The sequence below is a fragment of the Sciurus vulgaris genome, assembly GCF_902686455.1.
Source record: "Sciurus vulgaris genome assembly, chromosome: 15".
Classification (NCBI taxonomy): Eukaryota; Metazoa; Chordata; class Mammalia; order Rodentia; family Sciuridae; genus Sciurus; species Sciurus vulgaris.
Window position 1 is genome coordinate 86,780,535 of NC_136476.1, and position 14,854 is coordinate 86,795,388.

General features: G+C 46.6%; 1 protein-coding gene and 1 pseudogene across 2 annotated transcripts in view; one reads left to right on the plus strand and one right to left on the minus strand.

The window, feature by feature from the left end:
- Nucleotides 1–14,854, plus strand: part of CFAP77 (cilia and flagella associated protein 77) — a 121,798-nt gene that overhangs the window by 15,158 nt on the left and 91,786 nt on the right. The gene's annotated exons all lie outside the window — the stretch shown is intronic.
- On the minus strand, nucleotides 3,932–6,191 carry LOC306644920 (RNA cytosine C(5)-methyltransferase NSUN2-like; annotated as a pseudogene). The gene is made up of 2 exons: nucleotides 6,092–6,191; nucleotides 3,932–5,692 (listed from the first exon to the last, which is right to left on the minus strand). The product of its transcript is annotated as an RNA cytosine C(5)-methyltransferase NSUN2-like (transcript).

Below are 14,854 nucleotides of genomic sequence, written 5' to 3' on the forward strand. Positions count from 1 at the left end.
GGCCTGTGTATTAAGGAGGGCTGGGTATGGTGAGCGTTCAGAGCCCTGAGGTTCCCTTGCCAGTGGGGTGAGGACCACTCAGGGTGAACAATCCCATGTGCTCCTATGCCATCCTTGGCACTCCACCTTGTCATAGATCTTTAACCTTTAGGCATAACTAACTTGGGCCACTAACCATCTGTATGACACTGCTTGGGAGCAGACTCTACAATACACTTCTTTTTTCTCCCACAGAGCTATTCATTATCCATTCTTCATCCATCCACCCACCCATGCACCCACCCATCATCCATCCATCCATCCATTGTTTTAGTCAACAGATTCTTTACAGAATATCCTGTATCCCGTATTCAGTGCGTGCCAGGCACTGAATTAGGAATTAAGAAGACACCAGTGAGCAAAAATCAACATGGTCATTGCCCTGTGGAATCCAATCAGACAGGTGGACATCAATCAAAGAATCACAAATAAATGTTGATGCTTATCACAGTTAAGCATGAAAAAGGAGAAGTTCATGGTCATCTGATAGGGAAGACTTCTCCTGATTGGAAGGTGGGAGAAGACTTCTGGGAGGAAGTCACAGCTGAGTTGAGATTTGGAAGATTTGGAAAGAGTGTGGGTGAGGGTTGGGGAGATGGAGATGGAGGGAAGGAGGAGGAGGAGCTTGGAAGAGCACCTGCAAAGAGCCCATGGCAGGACAGAGGAGGAGTGTGAGGATTCTAAGGACTGGGAGAAGGCTGGTGCAACTGGAGTGGGTGGTAGCGAAGGGTGTAAGGCAGAGATCTGGGTCTCCCTGGATTGGATCATGCAGAGTTTTGTTGGAGGCCAGTAAAGGAGTTTGACCTCTAGCTCAAGAGCATTGGGAGCCTGTGAGGGCTTTTAAGGAAGGGTGGGGACTAGCGGTAGAGGTCTGATTGGCATTGGATGGCCCCTGGCCACAGGTGGAGAATGGGTTAGAGCTCCCCAATGTGGTCATGGGCAGATCCACTGGGGGCTTATGCAGTATTGTGAGGGGAGAGGCAGTGTTTGATGGAGGGAGGACGGGGAGGTAGAGAGAAGTGGGCAAATCAGAGGAATTTTAAGAGGTAGCTTGGCTGGACTTGTGCATGTGGGTTTGGGAGAGGGCTGGGAAGAGCTTGGGGAAGAGCTCATGGTTTGCTTTGTCTCTTTACATCTCTACCTGCAGTGAACATTGAGTGTCTCTAGAGCAAAGGCTGTCTTTTCCACGTCTTCATTTCAAGTTCTTGGTCAGTGTCTGGCACACAGGGCACTCTGTAATGTTTCTGGAGTGAAGGAATGAGTAGATATGGGAGGGAATGAACAAATTGGTGGTTTAAAGGTCTCTTCAGTGATAGGTCGTGGTAGGTACTTTCTAAGATTTCAAATTTTCTTTTTCCACAGTGTATTTTTTTAAATGTGCTATCTTTTTTTTTTTTTTTAATCATCATTAACAACTTTTTATTTAAACATCCCCAGGATTCCCAAACTCATTTAAAATTAAAAAACCCAACCCCATTTAGAAATAAAAACTGAATAAAAGCACATAAAAGGTCCCATAATTAGTATCCCAGTTCACAACAGAGTGCTTACTCTGAAAAGCTAGTCACCTTTGTTACAAAGGCACAGCAGTCATCTGAGGTCCAGACACCAACCCCAACGCACATCAGTGCCACACTGCTGATGTGCACCTCGACATGCTAGGAGAGCTATGGAAGATCCCAAAACTTCCTAAGGAGCTATAAATTCTCCCTATAAATAATTTAAGAGACTGGACCTTAAGACCAATATAGGCTTAACAAAAGGGACCAGAACATCCTGCAGGGGCAACTTCTTGAGGAGGATGATTTTAAAGATGAAAGTCTGTTGCAGTGACAGACAAGCCAGCCAACTATGAAGTGAGCAACTCCTAGATGCTAAAAAGTACTTTCTCATGAGCTCCGCATGGAAGCAGGACCAGTCCTCCCAGACAGCTCCATCAATCTTCCCATCAGTTTTCAGTTTTTAAAAATACATGCTTTACAGCTCAGAAGACATTCTGGATTTGGTTTGTCACCAAGGGCCAATGGAGACCAGGCCAGTGTGTGGGGAGTCCTCACCAGGGTGGATCGGGCTCTGTGGGGTTGCAGCCTGGGGTGGCATCCAGAAGGCCAGCTTCCTCTGCTCTCAGCTCCTTGCCCAGCCCGTCCTCTGGCAGCTCAGGGGTGGCTGTGCTGTCACTGGTGAGAGCAAGTCCCTTTTTCTTCTTTTCTCCAGACACCTTCAGCCCCCTCAGCCTGAGATAATGAAGTTGTTCATTCTTGGGCACGATAGTTCAAATTGAGGCTGTTACCTGCCAGCCACACAGCACAACGGGGCACTACAGGGCATCCGGAGTCACAGAATCCGGCTCATACTTCGCATGACACTTCCTTTTGCCAGGTCCTTGGCTTGACTATATGTCTCCTTGCTGATTTTTCTATAAAAAGGATTTCCTGGGTCAACAATGTCTTCACATCTTCCATTGACACTGTAATAATTATTGAATTAGTGAATGGATACAATGTATATTTTCCCTCCTATGCCAACTGGAAGGTACCAATTCTTCACCACTGTTATTTCAACATCAGATTTTTTTTTTTTTATTGTCATCAAATGGGATACATGTTGTTTCTCTGTTTGTACATGGCGCAAAGGCATACCATTTGTGTAATCATAAATTTACTACAGTAATGTTGTTTGATTCATTCTGTTATTTTTTCCCTTCCCCCCACCCCTCCCACCCCTCTTTACCCTCTATACAGTACTTCCTTCCTCCATACTTGCCCCCCTCCCTAACCCTAACTCTAACCCTAACACTAAGCCTTCCCTCCCCCCCATTATGTGTCATCCTCCACTTATTAGCGATATCATTCGTCCTTTGGCTTTTTGAGATTGGCTTATCTCACTTAGCATGATATTCTCCAATTTCATCCATTTGCCTGCAAATGCCATAATTTTATCATTCTTTATGGCTGAGTAATATTCCATTGTATATATATACCACAGCTTCTTTATCCACTCATCAATTGAAGGGCATCTAGGTTGGTTCCACAGTCTGGCTATTGTGAATTGAGCAGCTATGAACATTGATGTGGCTGTATCTCTGTAGTATGCTGATTTTAAGTCCTTTGGGTATAGGCCAAGGAGTGGGATAGCTGGGTCAAATGGAGGGTCCATTCCAAGTTTTCTAAGTAATCTCCACACTGCTTTCCAGAGTGGCTGCACTAATTTGCAGCCCCACCAGCAATGTATGAGTGTACCTTTCTCCCCACATCCTCGCCAACACCTGTTGTTGCTCGTATTCTTGATAATCGCCATTCTAATTGGGGTGAGATGGAATCTTAGGGTGGTTTTGATTTGCATTTCTCTTATTACTAGAGATGTTGAACATTTTTCCATATGTTTGTTGATTGCTTGTAGATCTTCTTCTGTGAAGTATCTATTCATTTCCTTAGCCCATTTGTCCACTGTATTATTTGAATTCTTGGAGTAGAGTTTTTTGAGTTCTTTATAGATTCTGGAGATTAGTGCTCTATCTGAAGTATGATTGGCAAAGATATTCTCCCACTCTGTAGGCTCTTTCTTCGCATTGCTGATAGTTTCCTTTGCTGAGAGAAAGCTTTTTAGTTTGAATCTATCCCAGTGGTTGATTCTAGCTTTTATTTCTTGTGCTATGGGAGTCCTGTTAAGGAAGTCTGGTCCTAGACCAACAAGGTGAAGATTTGGACCTACTTTTTCTTCTATAATCTGCAGGGTCTCTGGTCTGATTCCGAGGTCCTTAATCCATTTTGAGTTTAGTTTCGTGCATGGTGAGAGATACGGGTTTAGTTTCATTCTGTTGCATATGGACTTCCAATTTTTTTCTTTTAATGGTGCTGGGGATTGAACCCAGGGCCTTGTGCTCGCAAAGCAAGCACTCTACCTACTGAGCTATATCCCCAGCCTTTGACACCAGACCTTTATTCCTGTGTCAATAACCTTCATCCTTTTGCTGTTGTTCAGCGGCACATTCCTCAGCTCCTTAGAAACCATGTAGAGCTGCCTCTTCTTCCCTTCTGTAGTTCGAGTTAGCAGATTCATTCTTGGGAATGACGGATCCAAAGCATAAATTTTCTCAATAGGTGGAAATAATGAGTCATCTTCAGCAACTAACACAAAAGGGTCTTCTTTAAATCCAAATAACTTCATTCTCTTTGACGGAGGAGGATCATGCACGCCATCTTCCTTATTTTCATTATTTTCTAAGTTCTCAGGTGTTTGAGTTATTTCTAAGTCACCAGCTGCAGTGACCAGTTGACTTTCTGGCTCCGCAGTGTCCCTAGGTGCCCCTCTGCACGAGTTGCGGTGCTCAGTTGTGTGGCTTCTCTGGTCTCTGCAGACTTACCCTGTACCTTTGGTTGACATTTATTCCATGGCATGGAAGATTTTTTCACTGATACTGCCACAAAGAACCCTTCAGTATTTTGATGATGTGGTAGTATTCTCAGGCACCGCTCTAGGTGCATCGCCTGTAACTTTTCTGGGTCCTTTGGTGGGAACATGGTGGGTCGAATCTGGGTATGCCCACTATGGGGAATGTGGGTCCAATCTGCAAACCACTGCCCATCCCTGGCCCTAACCTTCCACTGTGTGACTCCTGGCATCCACTTCAGTCCTGGCAATTCAGCAGATCCGTCAGTGCGCTCAAGGGCACCTTGACTTTTCTCCAGAAGAGATGCTGTGACTGCTTCATCCTCAGCGGGGTTCAGTGAGCTCGTGGAGTTCACCACCCTTCCACACTCTGCCAACTGCTCAGCTCATGCAGTGGCAACTGGTAACTGTAAGCCATGCAGCTGCAAGCTGTGTAAGGTGGTCCCCTTCTTCCAAACATCCATGTTTTTTTCTCACAATGCCATCTCCGCTGCAAGGGACATCACACAGAACTCGGTCATAGAAGAGAAGCTCCTTCCTTCCATCCCCATCTATGGTGAGTCTGGGTATGCTGGATGCGTCATGGTTGACCACCATGATACAGGGACTGCTCAACCTTTTGGCTTGATGAACAAGTGGATAGCAGCGATTGTTGTCCACATCATTAGGATCACAAATCCTTCTGGAAAGGGAACGCTCATGTCAGCATGCAGCATTTCAATTGTGCAGTCTTTGATCCAGGTGCTGCACACATATCTAAGATCTCATGATGTGGCTGAACATTAAGCAGCACTGTGGGATCCTGCTGACTGCTTCCTGTCAGCTGATGTTTCCAGAATCAGTTTCGCTATCCAGGAACTGATGAAATCTTTCCAACTGTGGAGACTTTCTCAAGATTTTCCAACTTAAATTTGTGTGCCAGGCAAGTTCTTCAGGACACCAACTTAGGGGCTGTGGAACTTCAACTTTCTGACCATCTACCTCCAGGTCTTCAATTCCTTGAAATACTTGTTCTTCAAGCAAAGCAGTATCTCTTTTGCATGGTTCTTGTAGCCAGTAATTCTCAAGGTGGCTGGGAGAGGCTCCCGGGGTGTGTCCATGAAAGGGTCCCACTCACCCTTAGGCACCATCTTGAGCTTCTGGTAGTAGTGCTCAAAGAGATTGTTCTCCTTGATGATCTCAGGGTACCCACCTTCCCAGCCCACCTCACGGAGTTTCCCTTGGGCTGCTGCTGCTGCTCTAAATGTGCTATCTTTTGATACCTCTTGGAGAATGAATCATAAATTTCTAACAGTTCTCTTCTTTTGCTTTATTAAATCTGTTTCCTCAGGTGTTAATTTCTCTTTGTTTTCCTCCATGATAATGATTTTTCTCAAAAGTTGGCTATTTTTGGTTGTACTTTATATTTACAGCCCCCATTTTCTAAATATTTGTTAGTGGATGTTTTTCTCTTCACCGTGGTCTCCCATTAGTGATTGTGGGGCAGAGGTGGGACAGCTTGGAAAGTGGGATGAACTGGTAGTTTATCTTCTGGGCAAAGGCATACTCCTGGGAACAAAGGGCACACAGGGGTGCTCTCTGTCTCTCTTTTCACGTTCTCTGCTTTCATCAGATGCACATGCCCTGTGTAGTGAAGTCTTGGAAGGGGAGAGGCTTGGCTAACCTGATTGCTCTGAAAAGTAGAACTCCTCCCCTTTCCAGATATCCATTGGACCTGGGAGTCTCCCGAACACTCCGAACACTCCAGGCTCTGTGGCCTTCATCCCCTACACTTACTTCTGTGGTGGTTTCCTCTGGGCTTGTCTTTCTGTTTGCAAATTCTGTCTGGTTAGCTGTAATTCAGAATTTCTCCAAATTTTCTGGCCCACCAATGGATCTTTTTCTTGTTTTCTGACATTATTTTGGATTTTTTTTCCCTTTAAAAAATACTTTCGTGCCCTATTTTGAAAGGGCAAAAGAGTAGGCATGTGTGCTCAGTCCCACATTGTAGAATCTCCATCTAGGATTCCTCCTTCCTAAGATTTTGCAAGCATGACATCTCATGATGAACAAGCAAGGAGCACTCTGAATCATAACCTGAAGATAGTTACGTTTATCTTTAAACAAAAAAAGTTATATAAACGACCTTAGCATTGACTCTTAAGTTAAATGCTGCAAAGAAAGCTTCTGCTATTCCTGACGACCAGGGCTACCCCAAAGAACTAGAAAACCATTTCCTTGTGATCTGAAGGAGAGTCTTCTGTCCTAGTTCTTCCCACCAGACTGCCAAATCTCAACAGAATCCTTCTCTCAGAGGCATCTGGGATCTCCATCTATATGTCAACAGGTAGCAAGCCTTTGACCCCCACCCTGCTGTGCTGGGGCTCGAACCCAGGACCTTGCTTATGCTTAGCATGCATGCCACCACTGAGCCACATCCCCAGCACTGCCATATTTACCTTGTAACAGAAAACGTGTTCCTGTTGTGGTTGTAGCTAAGTAAACTCCTGCCAGAACCAACCCTCCCAGAGATGACATTTATGAACTCTGGTTAAAATATCTCTAAATACTGCTGGAAGGTAGACACAGCAGGCATGTGAGGCCAACATGTGGAAGAGGAGAACAGCTAACAGTGGTTTTCCTATTTAAGAATGACTTTTAGTCAAAGGTTAGGCTTACTGCCCATGTTGCACTATGTGTCCAGAATTCATATGGAAATCTGTGATTCTATTAGACCTGCCATTGAAGAACCAGGAACAGAGTTTGGGGGCAACCACAGCCACTGGAAAGTGGGGAAAGAATGGGGAAAGGAGAGATTCAGAGAAGGGAAGTAAAAGTTCAGTGAATAAACTCTGCCTAAGTCTCTAGACGATCCTTGAACTACATGTAAATGGGTGACTGTAAAGATTCCTACTAAGACTGAGAACAGAACCTAGATTTGGCTGCTGTTCATTGCAGAAAAGGCAAAGTTTGCAATTTGTGTTCAGTCGAATTAAATTATTGTAAACAAAACCAAACCAAAAACTTTCAGGAGAAATAAACCAGAATTCAGGGTCCCTGCAATGCATCAGTCACAATGTCCAATACACTTCAAAATTACTTGACACAGAAAGAATAGGAAAACATGAGTAATTCTCAAGTAAAAAGGCATTTAATTGAGTCAAACGTCTTAGCTTATCTAGGTTTGGAATTTGCAATCAGGAATTTTAAGCAACTGTAATAACTATTCTCAATCTGTAAAGGACAATATGTTCATAATGAATGAAAAGATAGGGGAAAGAATCAACAAGAACCACAAATGGAAATTCCCCAAGTAAGAATGCAATATCTGAAGTAAAAAAATTTACTTCATCCACTCAATAGCAGAATCTAGATAACAGAAGAGTCACTGAACTTGAAAATGAATTATTAGAAATTATCCAATCAAGGAACAAAGGATGAAGATTGGAAGAAAAGTGGGTAGGTCCTTGGGGACCCATGAGGAAATAGCAAAAGGTCTGATATGTTTAAATAGCCACACATTTCAGTGAATCCCAAGCAAGATACCTGAAAAAAAAAAAAAAAAAAAAAAAGCAGAATCTCACCAATGCATACCATGGCTAAGAAGACAAAATAAGATTTTTTTTTTTTTAATCAGAGAAAATTAATGCAGTGTACAAAGGGAACAGCAATTCAAATGATCACTGACTTTTCAGAAGCAGGGAGCCCGGCAACAGAGACCCTGACCCGGCTTCATTTATTAGAATTTCTAGTCTTTAAAAGAAGAACAGGGAGTAGGACACAATGTGAGCACGTCTGGCTTTGGGGCAGGGGAGGCAGACAGGGTATGTGGGCCAGAAAAGTGATTCAGGTGGGTAGAACAAGCAGGAGCATATGGACCTGGGGCGTCGGACGTGAGGAGACAGGTGGCCAGGAGCCCACACTTGAGTCTTCTGCCTCGTAGTCCTGCTGGGAGTCAGGCCTACACGTGGCCTGGGGCACAGGCTTTGGATCTGCATCCAAATCCTCCTCTGCTGCTTGCAGTCTGCAGAGCCACAGACACTTTGCTTCACCCCTTCGATCCCTGGGTCACTGTCTATAAGAGAGGCTGATCTAATGCTTCCCTGTGCGGTGGTTGCAAAGCTCGGAGGAGATACACGTAAGCCAAGAGCAAGCTGCAAAGCTCAGGAAACGCTGGGGGCCCACTAAGTGGCAGTTGCTGTGACCACTGTCAGAGTAGCCCCTGGGTCTCATAAGGGATTGATTCCAGGACCCCAAGTGGTATCGTGATGCAGGTGTGCCCAAGTCCCTTACAGAAGAGGGCGCATCGTTTGCTGTGACCCCCGCACAGCCTCCCATCTACTTTATTTTTTGGTCCTGGGGATTGAACCCAGGGGTGCTCTACCACTGAGCCACCTCACCTTGCCTTTTTATTTTTTTATTTTGAGACAGAGTCTTGCTAAGTTTCCCACAGTGACTTTGAACTTGTGATCCTCCTGCCTCAGCCTCCTGAGTCGTTGGGGTTATAGGCGTGTGTCACTTTAAACCATCTGTAGGTTAATTATAATACTTACTGCAATGTAAATGCCATATAAATAATGGTGTTGCTTAGGGAATAATGACAAAAAAACCAGCTGCCCATGTTCGGCACACACATGAATCTCTCTTTCCAAATAGTTTTGACTGTGAGCACAGAACCTGCTGGTTCCAAGGGTTGGCCATATTCTCTTTTGGCAGTGAAGAATCTGCAGGCACCCCAAGCCCTCGATGGAACTTCATTACCCACCCTTTGTGGTGTTTCCATGCCGAGTGGTACTTGACTCATCGTCCGTGAAGATGGACACCCTGGTGGCATGAGCTGGCCACCCACCTGGTTCCACTTCTCTGCCCTCTACCGCATCCTTTGACCTCATGAGGGCTATTCCTCCTCCCCCTCCTCCTCCTCCTCCCCCTCCTCCTCCTCCTCCCCCTCCTCCTCCTCCTGCTCCTCCCCCTCCTCCTCCTCCTCCTCCTCCCCCTCCTCCTCCTCCTCCTCCCCCTCCTCCTCCTCCTCCTCCTCCTCCTCCTCCTCCTCCTCCTCCTCCTCCTTCTTTTTTCTCCAATTTTGAGATGGGCTCTCACTATGTTGCCCAAGCTGGCCATGAGCTCCTGGACACTCAAGGGATCCTCCAGTCTCAGCCTCCTGAATAGCTGGGACTACAGCACGTGCCATCAGGCCTGCTCCATCCTCTTTTGAAACCCAACCCTGAGTCTTCTTTGGACATCTTTCCTGACCCCTCCTCTGCTGTGAGATGTTTTGTGTCCCCACCTTTGTCTCTGTGATGTCCTGGGTGTGTTTCTGCCATTGCTCATTAAAATGTCTGTCCTGTGGGTTCCTTGTGGGCAGGAACTAGGTCTTCTTCATCGTTTTATCCCCAGTGCTGGTAGTGCTTGGCCTAAAGTAGGTGCTCAATAAATGTATGCCGAATGAACAAATAAACAGTTTAATGAGCACCTGGGAGACTGTTTCCTAGTAATAGTTACCTTGGCATCTCTATGAATGTCTAATTTATTTCCAATTCAAACTTTCATCTTAAGATTCAGAGAAAGGCTTTTCTCCATGAAAGAAGAAATAGCTTTGTGCCCAGGTGGGTGGAAGGTAAGAATTTGCAATTTGGTCTCATCGAGAAGCAAAGTATCTGCTATGTACAACTGTAATTGAAACATGATTCTTGTCCATGACACGTATGCTATCAAGTCCCCAGCTGCCTAAGAGCAGCAGAAACACATATAGGAGGCTGTAGGGGTTTGAGGGCTCATTTGTGGTCAGCCTTGTGGTTTGATCACTTGACAAGTGCCTCCAAATGGGGGCTTTGCAACTATGATCCCATGAAGCGTGGCCATTCTGTCAGATGCATGCTCTGCCGGAGCAGCCTAGAGCACACAAGGTTTTTAAAAGAGGGAAGGCATGGTAGGTCCAGAGTAGAAGGGCTTTGCGGTGACAGGAAGTTGAGCTGTTTGATTAACCCAACACCATGCTTGAATTAGACCTGAATGCTTAGAGAAAGAACGTTGTTCAAAGACGCTGAAGGAGGCTGGGCGGATCCCCTTTCCTCTGTCACCTCGGAGATGGCCTTGTGGGCGGTAATGATTTGTTGTGGTGCTCATCCGCTGACGGGGTAATCCCAGGAGCATGGAAGGGAAGCCAGTCCCAGCAAGACTTCTCAGCCCTGCTAATTAAAACGATCCTTCCGCTCCTGATGAGGGCTAATGAGACAGAGTGGCTAATGGACGAGTCACCGCGAGATTACCCACTTGTTCTATTTATTCACTTAATGCCGAAGCTTCCACTTGGGCTTCCGAGAGGAAGAGAGGTTTTCAGAAATCTGCTAGAGCTCTCGTAGCATGAGTTATCACGAAGCATGTTGTCAGTGATCTGAAATTTTGTCTTCAGTTGTCCATGACGAACAGTTCTAAGGACTCTAGGAAGAACCCGAGTTGGTTTTGAACCAAATAAAAGTGAAAGGAGTCTGCTTCCCTTCCCTTTTCAGAGCATGCCCCCTCCCCCGCCAGAGGCCAGTCTGCTAGTGAAAGCCCCAGCCCCCGTGTGAGCCGCTGATCAACTCCAAGAGTCCCTGTTGACACCGAGAGGCTGTCTTGATGCCTACTTCACTGGCATTTGGGCCTGCCAGGGTGGCAAGAATTTAATTAGTGTGGTATTTAAGGGAGCCCAGTTCCATGAGGGCACCCAAGATCCTCTGCCTCCAACCTTAACCGTTCCTAAAATGCCTGGGACTTCAGCACTGGCTTGGTGGGCACCCACTGTACCCTCGAGAGGGAAGGGAACCGAGGGCTCCATGCCATATGGATCCTGCTCAGTGGGATTTTTCTGCTGTGTGAGCGTTTTGGTCACTGGAGGGCATTTGCATGACAGGTGCATTGGGGCCAGCAGAAGGGCTTCCTCTCCAGGAGAACCCAGCGGATGAAGAGAGGAAGGCGGGCTGTGGAATTGTAGGTGCATCCGTTTCCTGTGCTGCCATGACGAACCTTCACAACCCCAGCAGCTGGAAGCAATGGAAATGTGTTCCTTAGCAGTTTTAGAGGTCAGAAGTCTGGTACCAAGGTGTTGCAGGGGCCAGGTCCCCTTCAAGGTCTCCAGAGGAGGATCTTGCCCACCTCACCCAGCTTCTGGGGGCTTCAGGTGTGCCCGGGCTGTGGCCACGTCACTCCATCTCTGCCTCTGTGGTCACGTGTCCTCTCCTCTGTGTCTGCCTTCCCCTAGTCTCTCTTCCGAAGACACTTTTCATTTGCTTTAGGACCCACATGGATAATACAGGGTGATCTCATCTCAAGATTCTTACCTTAAACATCTGCAAAGATCCTTTTGCCAAATAAGGTCTTAGTCACAGGTGCTGGGACAACAGGTATCGGGGGACACTACTAAACCCACCTTTGCAGGAGTGTGCCAAATGAAGCTAAGTTGACCATCATTCCAAGTAGATTAAATGAGCATTTCCCACCCTCCCTTCAAGAGAGAATCGCTCCCCTTTTTCCTGTGGCATGAAGATATATACAGAACACCCTGTAAAAAGAAAAAGAAAAAGAAAAAGTGTAGAAAAGCATACGACTGTGAGGCTGTGGGGTGAACGCACACTCATACATTGCTGGTGGGACTGCAGATTGGTGCAGCCACTCTGGAAAGCAGGATGGAGATTCCTCAGAAAACGTGGAATGGAACCACCATTTGACCGAGCTATCCCACTCCTCATTTTATACCCAAAGGACTTAAATCAGCATACCATGGTGATGCCACATCAATATTTATAGCAGCTCAATTCACAATAGCTAAACTATGGAACCAACCTAGGTGCCCTTCAACAGATGAATGGATAAAGAAAATGTGGTACACAGTGGAATATTATTCAGCCTTAAAGAAGAATGAAATTATGGCATTTACAGGTAAATGGATGGACCTGGAGACTATCATTCTACGTGAAATAAGCCAATCCCCCGAAACCAAAGTCCAAATGTTTTCTCTGATAAATGGATGCTGATCCATAGTGGGGGTTGGGTAGGGAAGAATGAAGGAACTTTGAATTATGCAGAGGGGAGAGATGGCAGGGGCAGGATGGTGGGGATGGGAAGAACAGCAGAAAGGGAGACATTATTACCCTATATACATGTATGATTACACAACTGATGTGACTCAGCAACATGTACAGCCAGAGGAATGAGAAGTTATGCTCCATTTGTGTACAATGTGTCAAAATGCATTCTACTGTCACATATAACCAATTAGAACAAACAAACAAAAAAAGCATACAGCTTTTTTTTTTTTTTTTTTTTTTTTTGGTACAGGGGATTGAACTCAGGGGCTCTTGACCACTGAGCCACATCCCCAGCCCTGTTTTGTATTTTATTTAGAGACAGGGTCTCACTGAGTTGCTTAGCACCTCACTTTTGCTGAGGCTGGCCTTGAACTCACAATCCTCCTGCCTCAACCTTCGGAGATGCTGGGATGACAGGCATGCGCCATTGCACCAGCAGAAAGCATACAACTTTTTAAAGATGTCACTTATAACCATTTCAACACTCAACATTTAAAGTTGGAGCTCTTGATGCTACTGTATTTAAAGTAGTCACTATGGCTGGGCACAGTGGGCACACCTGTCATACAGCAGCTCCAGAGGCTGAGCACCCCTGGGTTCCATCCCCAGTACTGCAAATAGAGAAAAAGTGATGTCCTGAGCATTTCAAGGGAGCACCCGTGGTAGCTGCTGGTGGCGCGGGAAGCAGAATGCCAAAATATTCCTCCAGTGTGACCACGGCATGCAAAGATCAGCCTCCTCCATGGGCAGAGCAGAAAATGGAAGGGGTATGGGTTCCATATGGGGCGGAGGCTGCTTCCCTCGGAAGCACAGGGAGAAGAGCCGTGTACTTCCTATTCCAAAGGGCACCTCTGTGGGGAGGAGGGGCTCCTGGCAGACAGGAACGAGAAGGAGACTCACCCTTTACACCCCACACGTCGCCTGAGGTTTATGCCACGTGCGTGTGATATCTGTTCTAAAAACCACAGGCATTAAAAGGCGAAAATCCCTGTTGCCACAAAGCCTTCCCCAGCCGCCTGTCCTCGGGAGCTGGGCCTGCGCCTGAAGACTCCTTTAGCTGTCCATACCCATGGGCTTGTCATGTTGCCCCTGACCGTGCGTTTACCCCTGCCTCTTGAGCATAGGTGACAGCATGGGTGTGGCCTCAGAGAGGAAGGTGGCATGGTATGGCCTAGATCTGCAGATGCAAACTCACAGGAGGACAAGATGGGAGGAAGGAGTCCCCGAGTCCAGGCAGGAGTTGGGACCAGATCATGTGTGACATGATATGGTTTGCATTTTAGAAATTTCACTCTGAGTGTGGAAAGTGGGTATGGGGCATTCCCACCGGAGAGGCTGTGTGGATGTAAATGAGTCTTGAGTATAAGCCATAGTAAACTATAGAGAAACAGGAGTGATGTGCGCTGAGTGTTTACTGCCTCGTCTTTAATCTAACTTACACAAGCTTAAGTGATTTAATTTTCAATGATGTGTGTTCAAAGTTGACTTGCCAGCTCCTGAGTTCTTAACGATCCTGGTGAGCTGGTACAAACTGGCTTTGCACATCGCTGGCTTCCCTTACCTATGTTTTAGGAGAATGTAATCACTACGAAACATCACAATCTCAGGGATGGAGGAGCCCCTTCCCCTTCCTGCTTGCTAGGCTGGCAGGGGCCCCTGATAGGGTGCAGGCCCACCTCCCTGCCCCCTCATGCTGCGCCCCTGGCAGCTCCCCTCCAGGAAGCTTCAGGATCAAGCCAACTGAGCAGCAGAAGCACTTTCCTCCTTCCTCTCGTCTCTGAGCTCGGGCAGAGGGATCCAGTTTTCTGTAACTCGACTCCGTCTCCCTGACTCATCTTCACATAAATCAGTTATGTTATAGTTTCACTGTTACTCTGGGTATGAGGCTTCGATTGACTTGTCTGGACCAGGATCTTCCCTATTGTTGGATCTGTCGGTGCTGTGACCTAGATCACCACTCAGGGAGCAACAGGGACTATCGCCATCGTCACCATCAGCACAGGCAATATCAATACCATGACATCATCGTCATCTTCTTCAGCAACCTCACCACTGTTGCCTTTGTGGCTCAGACCCACCGAGCCCTCTGTGTGGGCCAGACACTGGTGAAGCTGCATTCTTGGGTCAAATCCTCCAAGGACCCCACAAGAGGAGGTACTATTGTTATTCCCATTAGACAGCCAAGAAAAGCAAGGCTCAGAGAAGCATAGACACTTGCTCGAGGTCACACTGCCAGTCAGTGGCCGAGCCAAGAGCTGAACCTCCGTTTTGGCCGACCCCAAAGGCCATCCACTCTTAGATAACTGCACATGCTGTTGGCTGTTTACTGAGGAGTGACAACTGACCCCTAGATCACATGTGAGGTCACAAGGCACCCTGCA